Here is a 14,029-nt window from a genome sequence, read left to right as displayed (position 1 = left end):
TTTTCATGTTTCAGATCATGTGCAACATCATTATATGTCTTTAGAGTCAAAGCTTATCATCAAGAACCAGGAGGGCAATTTTCCATAAGCTGCATAGTCATGAAGGGTCTCAATATAAGACTTTTAATTTTATCTTTAGATTATGTTATCTATATGGTCACAGGGAGAAAAAGAAGCACTACAGGAGTGAAGGAAAATATAAAGCCTTGCTACTTAAATTGCAGTCTGTGGACAATTAGTTTTACCATCTTATGAGACATTTCCATATATGTAGTATCTAAGGCATCACCCTAGACCTACTGAACCAGAATATACATTTAAACAAGATCTCCTGGTGATTCATATGCACACCGAAGTCTGAGAAGCACTGCCATAGATAATCTAGCCATGGATTGTTGAAATTTGATTGTATTTACTCCATTAAACAAGGCTTTGGTGAATTCAAAAGGTTGTTTTTGGGCTTTCTAGCTACTCTGCTCCATTCACCTGCAAAAGCAAGAGGGCAGCCAAAATATTCTAATCCCCAAGTGGTCTCGTACATTATTAGTTGAGTGATATTAAATATCATTATATATATATTGTTGTAGTAAAATTTCTATGGCAAGAAACAGAGAAAAGTCACAGTTTTTCCCCCCAATAAATTTTATTTATGCTTCTCAGAGAAATTCTGTAGTCACATCATTCCACATACTAAACAGTCTTTATCTTCTCTGGCTACTTATTGAAAGAGATGCCACTGCCATTCCTAAACTTTTAATAGGGAGATGTAAAAATGATGATAATGGGCAGTTGGTCTTACCTGTTGCACGGGTGAAATTTCTGAAATTTATTGTATATATGAATTTTCACATTATATGAGAAATGCAGTAGTAGGTTGTCCTGGGGCCTTGGGAAAAGGCCTGGAAAAATAAAGAAGAGCAATTAATATTAAGAATTGTCTTAAATAAAGTTCTCTAAAAGCAGAGCCTGAAATAGGGATTCAGATGCATGTAATGTATTAAGGGAGGGCTCCAAGTGCAGGAAGCAGGATGGAGCAGGGAAAGCACATGAGCAAAGTGGTAGAAGCTGATGTGGTATCTAGCTTTAATCTGATCACACAAAGAACTCTAGACTGAATTTAACCACAGAGCCTCCTTTGAGGCAAGGGAATTAGCCTGTGCTGTCCCCATATTCATTGGTCATTTACTGCCCCTAGTGGTTAGATATGACGGCCTGAATGAGACGGCTACCCTTGGCCAAGGGCAGTTCTCCAGAGAAGGGGCCCCTGTGACAGCCAGCATGGCAATCAGGGGACGGGTGCATCAGTTGAGCAGGGCACCACATCGGCTATAAGGGAATATTATTGGGAGTCAACAACCATTCTGAAGCATTCATATCAATAAATGGGTTCACCATTTGACAGCCTCAGAGGACACAAAAAGAGATCTTGATACAGGGTGTATTTTCTACTCATCCATGTTTATTTAATCTGCATAACTTTAGCCCACATAATATACATAGCTCTAGCTGAACACTGTACTGTTATTTAAGTATTTCAATATATGGTGTGTAACTTTGGGTTTCCTTAAATGTAAACCCTGAAACAAGAAATTGAGTGCAGGTGGTATATCTGGTAAGTAACTCCAAAAAGCACAAGGGAGGGTTAGGGAAAGTGAGACAGGGAAGGGAGAAAAGAATTACTCCAAAACAGATTGTAAATTATTTGTAGTAAAAAGCCCTTGTATAGTATGGAATCACTTCGGGCAAATGAGGATCGGTCCCACTCGTGACTTGTTGGGGAATGCACCCAGAATCGTGCCACCAATCCTATCCATTGCTGTATGAGAATTGCTTCTGGAGATGATAACTGCATAGCACTTCCTGGCTACCCTCGTTATGTGACTTAAGAGAAAAGAAGGGTAAGTTTAGGCTAATCAAAGAAGGTCTCACACAAGAAGCAAGATTTGAATAGGGCTTGAGAGAAAGATGAAAGGCTAAAGGAAGAGAGTTTAAACTTTATCCTATAGGGAAGCATTCCCCAACCTTTTTGGCACCAGGAATTGGTATGCCTATGAGAATCTAATGATGATCTGAGGTGGAACTGAGGTGGTGATGTGGGGAGTGGCTGCAAATACAGGTGAAGCTTTGCTTGCTCACCTGCCACTCACTTCCTGCTGTGCAGCCCAGTTCCTAACAGACCGTAGACCAGTACTGATCTACAGGCCAGGGCTTGAAGAACCCTGCTATAGGGAATGAGGTGTTCTGAAGATTAATATGGGCATAGAATATAATAAAAGTACTTGTTTATTGGGATCATTATAGCAGAAAAGTATAGCAAGGTGGGCAAGCATGCAGCCATGCAACAAATATGAATGAAGTACCAACTGTATACCCAGCACTTGCAGCCTAAGGGTAAGAGAGAGAGCATTCCAGAACTCATCTAGTGTGATCCTCCAGCCTGGGTTAAGTCAGGACTGAGGATCATTTTCTCAAAGGCAAATATTGGCCTTTACATGTGGTCCCAGGTTGCACACTCTAAAGGTTCAGGTAGACTACTCCAGCTGACTCAGGTTGAATCTTTGGGGGTCCTAGCCCAAATGAGAGAATTTTTCCTCTATTAGGTGGGCTGGGAGGTTACTGAGCCAAGCTCATTAGGACAAGGTTCTAGTTCATGCTCCACTAATGAGCTTCATGAGTTTTTTTCCTCTCTAGGACCCCATTTCTTTTTTCTCTAAAAGTGAAGAGACATAACTTGAAGATGTCTATGGCCTTCTCCTATAGGCTCTCTGCTTTGACAAAACCCCAATCCTTGTTTTATGGAACTAATACCTGGCTGATTTCCCACCTCTTCATGTCCAATGTGTCCATCCAGAAAGGTCCAGTGATGCTTTTGGTCCTACCTTCAAACTTGCATGGCATTCATTCTTTGTATTAAGGGTAATTTGTCCATTTTCAAGGTCCAAAAAGCAAGAGCATTCTTTTTTATTTATTTGAAATTAGCCACCCATATTTCTCTTAAATAAAAGGCTAATGGAAATTCTTCATCTTGTCAATTTTCATAACTCAGAGCAAACTCAACCACACCTTCCTGCTGTGCAGAAACCTTTTCCATGGTGTGTGTTGGCTATCTACATGAACAAATATCTTTAAATAAAGTTATACAATATTTTTTATTTTCCACGGTGTAATATTTTAAAGAAAAAATATATTCTTGTGAGAAAATGTGCTAATTGATAATAGAATAGACCAAGCCTATAGGAAGCCTTTCTATTCAGAACACAGAGCCACTACAAAGCCAGGGAGGCTGTGGCTTACCCAAAGCTTAGCCATAGAATCCAGGAATACAGGTGTACCTCTGAGATATTGCAGGTTCAGTTCCAGACCACTGCAATAAAATGAGTTGTAATCTTTTTGCTAGCAGAGGGTCTTGTCTTTGATTGGCAAAAAAATGCAACACCTGTAAAGTGTAATAAAATTAAGCACAATAAAACAAGATATGCCTATATATAAAATACCATCCCAGATCTATAAAATGACAATAACTGTTAGTGCTTATAAGAATTTCCAAATCTCATGGTCTATAACAGAATCTAAACATGCTAGATATTCAATTGCCTGTTCTAGACAGAGAACTGAGCTGTGTTTTTCTGACTATACCCATTTGAAACAATCAGCAACATATGTCCTTGAGTTTGGAGTAAGTTGGCAAATGCGAATTCAATAAAAGACAGTAATGTAACAAGTATTCCAAGTGTAATAATAATATATTTCAACAGCCACATTAATAGGATGTGCAAGACCTAAAACCTAGGTGGGAATTAAAACTGCTCTTTTAATTGAGGAAAAATCAAACTGTGTAGAAAAGAACATGTCAATGGTCACACATGTTGGAAAGGTCAAGATTCCCAAGGACAAGGGGCATGTTCTTTATTCCACTAAAAACATGAGCATTCATGGCTAATGTTGCAGCACTAAGTCGGACTAAGTGAAACACTTCATTTGGTTGCTATTTTTGCTAAAGAAACTATTTCTAAATGTTCAGCAAGGGCTGGACTCCAGAGAGATCAGATTATAAATGTCATGTGCTTATAAGAGTTTGGGAGAAAAAAACAGTACATCCATCAGCTTTGGGCATGTAGTAATGATGCCTTAAATTTTATGTCTATAATAATATTGGAAAACATTTTAACTTTGTTCTTTGGGACTTGAAAGAATAGCAGCAAGAAAACAAAAACAACAAAAGGTTCATTTTACATATTTACATTATCTAGCCAGCCTCATTATTTAAAATCCAAAATTTCACCAAAAAAAAAGGACTTGAAAGGGATTTTAAAAGTCATTTAGTCCAAGTTTCTATTCACTCAGGAATATCTGATATATATTTATTCTCAGTTTGGGTACTTCTGGGTGAAAAGGTGGGGAGGGTCATTTGTCAAAATCTCATTCTCCTATAAGGTCATGATTGATTTTCCTTCTTTTTTCCTCTCTCTTGCCCAACTCCCTTTCTGCATTCCCTCCATCCTCTTTTCTCTTCCTCCTTTCTTCTTCTTTCTTTCCTTCTCTCCTTTCTTTCCTTTCTTTCTTTCCTTCTTTCTGTCCTTTCCATCATCCCTATTTATGCCTTCTCTTCCCCTTTATCCTTACCTTCCTTTCTTCCTTTTTTAAAAAATAGCCTTGATATTGAAAAATTTCACTTTCTGCTATGCTAAAAAGTCATTCCCTCTAAAACTTCCCATTTGTGTACAGATCTGGGCTTCAGGGCCCATTAGATGAGTCGACTTGGCTTGTGGGACTCTTCTTCCAAATTCCACTAAAGCCTCCACTCTTTCTTTCCAGGCTTCCAAATCTCTTCAAACACTCCCATGTATAATTTATGAATGAGAAACTCAGATTACAAATTAGGAAAGGAACATAATTTTTAATGCTTATATATTAGCTTTATTTTTATGATTTTAGTACTTTATCTTAGGGATAGCAGAGAGGCTAGTCAAATAATAATAATAATAATAATAATAATAATAATAATAAATACAATAGTCAAATATATTGCATATTTACCATGTGTCAGGTAATGAATAACATACTTACAGCAACTATTTTACTGAATTCTCTCCACCTGTAAGAAAGTAATCAGTGTTTTTGTGCAGTTTTAGAAACATTCCCAGGGTCAGCCAGCTAAGAAATGACAGTATCGAGAGTTAAAGCCTCCATAAATCTGCCAACAATGTACTCTCAACCACTGCCTAGCCCTGTATTTACATATGTTCAGTGTTCAATTTCCAAAAAGTCACCATAGCTGACTTTTAATTCCACCCAGGTTTTGCAGTTAGCATTCCCAAGAGTGCCAGAAGCTTTGTTTGCTTTTATGAGTTCTGTGCTGCTGCAGCCACAAAACCTGCTGGGCTATCCTTTGCCACCTCTCCCTTGTACAGCTGCTCTTTAATCCTGGACCACACTCCTCATGCAAAGTCTGCACCCATCCTTTCAGACGTGCGCATGTCCAGCCTGCCTCATCACAGCACCCTGGAGATTACCTCCTGCCCTCGCCCTTGCCTCTCACTCAGAGCTTTTCCTCAGCCCACGAAGCTTCCTGTCCTTTGTTTGAAGTCCTTATGGGGAGCCTTTACACCTCTATCCAATTATGAGAGCTTCCAGGGCAGAGTCCATGCCCCATGTAGGGCTTTGCACACATCATGCCCTCAAATCATGCATGTTGGATACATTGATCAATACATCCCTTTCCTAGCATCTCCACTAAATGCTCAAACTGTTTTCCCTATCCTGATCTGCACACACAGGTCTGATTTCTCAAAGGAACACAAGCAAACCTCAACTCCCAAATTCCCTTTTAAGCTTGTCCATTTGCTTTACAATGTTACCCAAACTTTGAGTTCCTCTCAGCAGTCTGCATAGAAAGGGAGGAGTTGGTAAGCAGTATATTTTTTGCTGAAATTCCTCATTCACACATGACCAAAAAAGAAAATAAAATGGCCCCCAGAGAGTCTCAGCTGCCAGAGAAGATGTTAGAAGATTGCCCTTAACTGAGGCCCCCGAGGGGAACTTGGGCTTCCCATGGCACACATAACATAAGCAAAAGGCTCTGAAGCATTGGGACAATTTTATCTCTTAATAAAAGATTAATTCCAGTGTACAAGGCTGTGCAGAAACCATCATTACTAGTTAGCAAGGCCATTCCATTTCCCTGTGCCGGCTTCGACCTACTTTGGAAAGCTGTCAGGAATGTCGTTGCAGAGATGGACAGATGCCAATGAAACCAAGGAGGAGGCTGTGCAGACCCAGATTAAGATGTGAAAGTTCTGCTCTTAGTTCTGACATTACTATTACCATTAACTGTTTTCTGCATCTTTTTGTTAGAACATCTTAAAAAGGCTTTCTCATTCTCAGGTTCTTCGTGCATGATCAGCATGTTTTAAATACACTTCCATGCATTCTTTCTTCTACCTGAGAGGTCATTCCCCTATTTTATGGTCTGGCCAATGTCTGGTGGTAGTAGCAGCTACTGAAACAGTGTGATCACTCCCTAGTACACAGGCCCAATGCTTGGCACATTAGTTTGATTTCTATCTTTCAGTACTCATAAATCCTGAGACAGATATCTTCATTATTATTATAAGTTCATAACCAATAATATTATGTCCTATAATTATATGTAATTAATGTTTAATCAAATGTATAATAGAATGTGTGATAATAATCTCCATTTTGCAACTAAAGAATCATCCTAGATCCCTGAGCTAATAAGTGATGAGCATTGCCTTTCAATCTAGGCTTTTCTAAATCTTAAGTTCTTGTATTTAACTACTCCGATATACTACCTGTTTGTTCACCCTTCAAAGTCAAGTTCAAATGTCACCTTTTACATGAAGAGACTTTCTGGGTGACAGTAAAGCCAATTAAGTGATTTTTCCATCTCCCTATCACATTTTCAAATATATAGCTGAGTAAATCTGTGTCTCATTAAGACCTGGTTCAGCATAGTGCCAAAATCAGATAAAATATCAATTCCATATGCATAAATTATAGAAAAGTTGCCAATATCTTTTTGTATGCTCTTAGAAAATACCAAAGGTAGATTGGTGTATTACATTCAATAAATCTAATGCACATGCAAAATATCTTAAAATCATCAAATATTTCTCTTTCTTTTGATATAGATATAGATACAGATATATAGATACAGAAATATACATACACATATATGTATGTATTTATATATAAAATAAACATTGAATAAAAAGCAAGGTTCGTGATGAGTGTGCTAATCATGAAATAACTTTATTTTTTTTCTTCTATTTTCTTTTTAAATCTATAGTAGTTCTTCCTTCGACCCTGGATAAAAAAATTAGCAGGTCTTATGACTTATCTGCTTACAATTATCTCATAAAAATTCTCCATCACTTTAAATCAGAATAGCAATTAAAATCTCCAGACCTTGTAACTGTCAAAAGCCCTTGCTAAGGCCTGCCATGTAGGGAGGAAGGGAACTATTGAGAAGTTTTTTTCCTTTCCAGCTCTTCCTTCTATAACTCTCTAAATTTGGTTTCTGGCTTTTCTAGGATTAGGGCATGGGAGATGTTAAAGGAAAGTTTATACTTGACTGAAACTCTTGTAAACTTTGTAAATTCTAATAACAAAAGCAATGCAAATTGCATAGCAATCCATAGCATATAGAAATACATAATATCAAATTAACATATATTTTTAAAAAATTCAACACAGCACAAAGAAGGAAATAATAGCTACCCATAATCCACTACCCTACTGACTTCTATCAACATTTTAGTGTACATCATTGGTATTTCATTTTCATCTGTAGATATACATATTGCAAATTCATGTTTATGGGAACTACTTTCCCTAGACTGTCTTTTTGAAACCTTAGCAATGACTTTTCTCTTGAGCGCATGTGAATCTTGAGTGCAATAAATAAAAAGAAGTCATAAGTCACCTGTTGATGATAACTACAACTCCTTTGCCTTTGATAGCTATGGCAGAAAATGATCAAGAAAACAGATTAAGAGTCTAGACTTCAGAGATAGAATTTCTTAGGGTCATAACAGTATCCATCCACTTATTAACTGAGTGTCTTTCAGTAAATGAAATCAGTTAATGTTTCTATATCTCAGTTTTCTAATCTGTAGCATGGAGATAATAGTAGTAACTTTCTTCATAGGTTTATTGTGAAGTATGGAATATGTAAATGAGCCTTTATGTTTAACATTCTTTGAATAGTGTTCAGCAAATGGTACATTCTATGATGATGACAATAATTTTGATACTAATATAATCATACAGTGGAAAAATAGTTCTCGAGAAGCTTGTAATTTACATTGTGAGATAAAATTAGTATAAACCAAGCAAATCAAGAAATTTTAAGTACTAATTTAATTATTTTAATTTTTTAAAAAAAATAATAAGAAGTTTTAATAAACAAGGTAGGGCTTGGGAGAATTTAAGCTCGTTTGAATCTGATGTTTGGCATATATTTTTTTCCCCCAAAGTTTTTCTGGATCTTTTTCATGTGCCCTAAAATCCAACTAGTTTCATAAGATACACTGATGACAATAAACTGCCCTAACCCTAATAAACAAATTGCACCCTCCCATGAGAGAAGCCACACAGGAACCTTGCTGGTGCCATCTGTTGTCAGCAACTGCAGCCCACTGCACATTCCTACTAGACTTAACTTGATCGGAGCGGATCAGGAAAATGAGTGAAATTGAAGGACTGGCATCATTCCCTCCTCCCCAGTCACCCACCAGCATGATTCCCAGAAACCAGCATGATTGGAATCTCTCTTCTAAAATTGAGAGGTCCAAAAAGAATTGGGACAAATAGCCTAAGAATTAAGAAGCAGAAATTCTTTAGGTATAAACTGTCAGGATGTGGAGGGGGAGGTGCTGAGAGATAGTTCATGATCATGAGCCCAGATACTTTAGCAATGTCAGTCTGAATAATAACACACTTTTCCTTTCTGTTGATTATAACCTTTTGTTCACTGGGTATGCATTTTGGAGCATGATTAGGAGGTTTTTAAGGAATATGGAAATAAGAGCATCCCATACAGTAGTATTATCTGCAATGACATGAAACAGTCAGGGTCCCACAAGTGGCTTTTATAGGCACTGAGATACCAGTGCCTCTAAGTCAGTGATTGTCAGTCCTGGGTGCAGAGTTAGAACTTCCTGGGGAGCTTTTAAAAAGTCCAGTGCTCAGGTTGCACCGAGATCAATTGAAATCAGGAGCAAAGAGGGTGGGATCTAGTCATTAGCATTTGTCAGAAGCTTCTTGGATTATTTTAATATGTAACCAAGGTTGAGAGCCAGTGCTGTAGACATTAGCTGAAGAATCCAGCCCTGTCCAGACAGGTGTATTCCTTTTCTACATATTGAAACCCCACATCTTAGATGAGGTCCTTGATCACAGAAAGAATGTATGGGTGGTCTGCAGCATGGTGGAGGAGAAGAGAACTGGTTTTGTAGCCTGAACATTCTGGGTTCGTAGCCCAGCTCTGTCACTAACTCCTTAACTGTGTGAATTTGGAAATGATAATAATAACAACAATTTTGCAGGGTGGTTCTAAAGATTAAAAGGATAAGATGAAAAATGCTTAGCACTGTGCCGAACATGATAATGGGTCAATAATCAGTGATTGATAGCTGTTACAGTTATTATTTGTAAAATACTTATAATTTTAGAAAAAGAGTACGTGCTATTGACAGCAGAACAATGATACCAAAGTCACATACACAGGATAGCACATTTCAAATGAAGATATGTTTATGCTACTGATTTATTTAATGTTGACAGCTAACTCTAAATTCATAAGTGCTCACAATTATGGATATTAACTTTCTAAATGAAAGAGGTATTTCCAGTGCATGATATGATGCAGAAAGGCTTGAAATTTGATGGATACATTCAGTTTGTTTTTAGAAGACCTATAAGAGATATGGAGACATTATTGTATCCATCTTGGCAGGTATCCAGGGGAGTAGATCAGAATATGTGCTATCATTCAAGAACAGATCACTAAGTGGCCCAAGAACTCCTGGAGTCATACAATCATAAAATGTTAAACCTGCAAGGGATCATATAGGTCAATGATTTTAAAATATATATTCTCCTAGTGGAACACTTACCTCAATGAAAATTTAAGTGTTAAAGTTCAATATTTGTAAGTGAATTTCATGTTGATGTGAGGCTTACCCATTTGACCTTGAAGGGTTGTTTGGAGCTCTAGTGATTTCAAAGAGTGCACTTTGGGAGTCACTGATTGAATTAGAACCTCTTGTGGTGGACTGTACTTGGGTAGCATCCAGTGAAACTCACCTCTTGATATTCCCACTGCTGTGTACTCTACTGCGGCACTGAGTAAAAACTGGACCTGTGACTACCAGTGGAACATTAGCAAACATGAATCAAGTAGATATGCTTTTGCTTCTTGGCGTACTCCCTCTTTGAACCAGTCACGATGTTGTATTAAAGCTTGGGCTAGGCCACCACATGATAAGACTATGTGAAAAGACAGACCATGAAGAGGAGCATTGAGGTACCAGATTCATGAGTGAAATCCAGTTTAGCCTCTAAATAACTGCTATCTCACAAGAGACTTCAAGTGAGACCTGCAGAAGAACCACCCAGCCAAGCCAAGCCCAGATGAAGAATCATGAGGAAATAAAGTGATTGTTGCCACAAGCCACTAAGTTCAGGGTGAATGGTTATATAGCAACAGAAAACTGAAAAGTTATTTACTAGAGACTCTATTATATCTCTAAAATCTATCGCTGTGCCTTGCGTTAAAAAGTGCTTTAATAATAAGCATTGTACTAACCTGATTAACCAGTCAGTGAAAGAACAAAAAATAATCAATGTCTTCTTATTCTGAATTCAACCCTACAATTCTGAATTCAGTGCTACATTTCACCTGATCTCATATTAATATAATAAAACCCCTAAACTCTAGATCTCCAAGCTAGATTCCTTAACATTAGCTATATTTTGAGGTAGAAAGGACTATTTTTGTCCCTCAGTCCAGAAGTCCAAACTCAGAAAACAACTAAAAACAAGTGGCTTTTAAGACGTGAAATAAGATGCCACAATATCATGGATTATTCTCAGAGGAGAGTCTCTCTCAAAAACTATATGCTCTTATTTTAGATAGTTATATTTTAATGTAATTTTCTGGATTCCTGGTCCATACTAGATTACCTAAGAGGCATTTGAAGTAAGTACATTAAAATTTCAATAATAGACAAGAAGAAAATAGGAAAACTATAGAAAAATACAGACACAAATATTCAGCAATATTCAAGAGTTTGGGCAATTTGGTGTAGATATGAATAACCCTATTTATTATCAGAAACACCATAATAGTAAAATATACCACAAAGACTGATTGATTACCAATGATATTGAGACAACAATGAAGGTTTGATATATTCTGTTTGATAATTATTATGCCTTCCAAGTTATACAATACCATAGTGCTCCTACGGTTAACAACCCACTGTTTGGGGGAAAATTACCACTTTCACTTTTCACAGCATTCCTATTTATTCCATATGGTTCTGGTGGAGCCGAACTCCATGACCCTCAAAAAGGACATAAAACCCACTATTGTCTAATTAGTGTAGTCTCTTCGATAGGCCACATTGATTGGTTCAATATGGATATGTCACTCAAGCCCTTTATGTTCTAAGCAAATATAGAAGATGAAAATAGCTTGAAGTCAAACCATAACACATGCACACATATATGTATATGCACATATACACATGTGTCTGTGTCTAATAAATTTAATTTACTAGATTAAATTTGTATTTAATTGGACTATACTGTATATATCATGCACCAGATTAAATCATATTTTGAGCAGCATTTTAAGATTTTGTTGGAATTCTTTCACATTAATGAGTGCTCAATCTGAGATATTTCTCAGCAAAGCATTTGTGACAGGGCCTCTGACTTATGTGTTTTGCTCTCACAATGAATCTTTGACTCCAGTGTTTCACCATTGCTACCATCACTATCACACCTGGTAGTTAAGTATTATTCTCTCAAACCAGGAGACCATAGGCCAGGCTTTTACAAGTGCATAAAAAGAAGTAAAGTAGCTACTGCTGGTTTTATATTCTTCCTTCCCCCAAAAGAACATGGCAAGGAAATGTATTTCCTCTTAAAATCTGAGGAATATGGAGGTTGTAAATGTTACCCTACAATACTGGGTTAAAATTTTTACTTTTTTACTTCTCAGAATCAAACTCTATTCTCCTGCCTGGTGATGAAAAATTCCACCCATTGTTAAAGTATAATTTTAAAAAGATAACATAATACTGAAGCAAATATAAAATGAACATGTGTCAAAGATTTATTCAACTTATTAATTACTGAGAGAAACAGTAAGGTATTAAAATCAGCTTAAAGAACATTTGAAAAGATAGGTATTTATAGGCAAGTTTATAAAGGCAGAGTAGGAATTGATTTCTGGCATAGATACAAAACTGGTTAATTTCTAGCAACATGATAAATCATAACCTTTGAGGTGATCTGTTCCACTGATTGGAAATAATTTACATCTCTATTAAGAAAAATCTTCGAAATAGCATATAACTTCATTATAACTGTGAATTAAAGGACATGCATTTACCTGATCCCTACAGGGGACTGAACTATATGACATTGAAAAAACAAGGCACCTGCCTTTCACTTTATGTCCAAATTTTGAGTAATTTTTATTAATACTCATCATTACTCAGTCTTTTTTTCTCCCTGTTGATGGGCCCCTACAAAAATCATTGGCCTTTTAGAAGCCAGGAAATATGAAAAGGTCCAGCATGTAGCCCACTAAGGTATCATTTTTACCAGTGCTCTTTCTGTGACCTAATCTTGGCATTTTGTTCAGGTCTTTATCTTGGATCCTAGGATAATCGCCAATGACCACCACTTCTGGTTTCTCGGCCTTTGTATAAGTTCCTCCACTTGAATGTAGATGCAATCTGTATCTTACCTCTAGCCAACAAAATATTGCAAAGGTAAAGCAACTTTGCAAGTATAATTAAAATTACAAGCTATTCGATTCTGAGTAAAGGGAGATTTTCCAGGGTGGGCCTTAATTAATCAGGTAGGTTTGAATTAATCAAAGCCCTAAAAGAGTGACTGAGCCATCTCTGAGGTAAGAGATTATCCTGCTTGAAGAAGCAAGCTGCCATGTTTTGAGAGCTATCTGTCAAAGAGCTATAGGTGGCACCTACCACTGAGAACCAACAAAAAAGCCTGTCTTACAAACACAAGAAATTAAACTCTGCCAACACTAATGTGTGCCTAGAAGAAGACCTCAAGCTTCAAAAAGAAAGGAGCCCAGATAACACCTTGATTGATTGCAGGCTTGATTGGACTCTGAGCAGAAGGTACAGCTAAGCCATAACTGGACTCCCAATCTCAGAAATTATGAAATAATAAGTGTGTGTTGTTTTAACCCACTGAACTTATGGCAACATTTATTCTGCAGTAGGTAACTAAGGCATACTCCACACACAACCTACTACAGAGAATCCCTCTTCAACGTTATCAAGACCACAGTGCCTATTTTCAGCCACCTGTAACATCCTCTGTCTGAGGAATGGGGTGAAGCCAACCTGCGTCTCTGCCAAAACCAGAAAACCCCAAATATTTTATTATTATTTTTTTAGACCCAGAGATGCACCTTCACTTCCCCTCTTCTCCAAAATCATCTCTTTTTTCCAAGCCAACCTTCTAAAAGCTCCTATGCCTAATTATTAGCCCCTATTTTTCCCTTTTTGAAACCCCCAGGTAAAATTTTCTCCTTGGGCCTGAAACTCTAAAGCTCTATACTTACCAATTTTTGGAAGAGGGAAATAGACAAAGGAGAAAAATGTTACAATGACAGCCCTGGCTTTTAGAAAATCTAGTATTGGCCTGTTTTTTTCTAGAATTAGAGTGGGGAGAGAAGATTCTAACACCATGTTGTAGGGTTTTTTACGAGTAACTCACCTTTTTTACGGAGTTA

This window comes from Rousettus aegyptiacus, unplaced genomic scaffold, assembly GCF_014176215.1.
Source record: "Rousettus aegyptiacus isolate mRouAeg1 unplaced genomic scaffold, mRouAeg1.p scaffold_m13_p_12, whole genome shotgun sequence".
In the NCBI taxonomy this organism is placed as follows: Eukaryota; Metazoa; Chordata; class Mammalia; order Chiroptera; family Pteropodidae; genus Rousettus; species Rousettus aegyptiacus.
Note: the sequence above shows the minus strand (reverse complement) of the source record.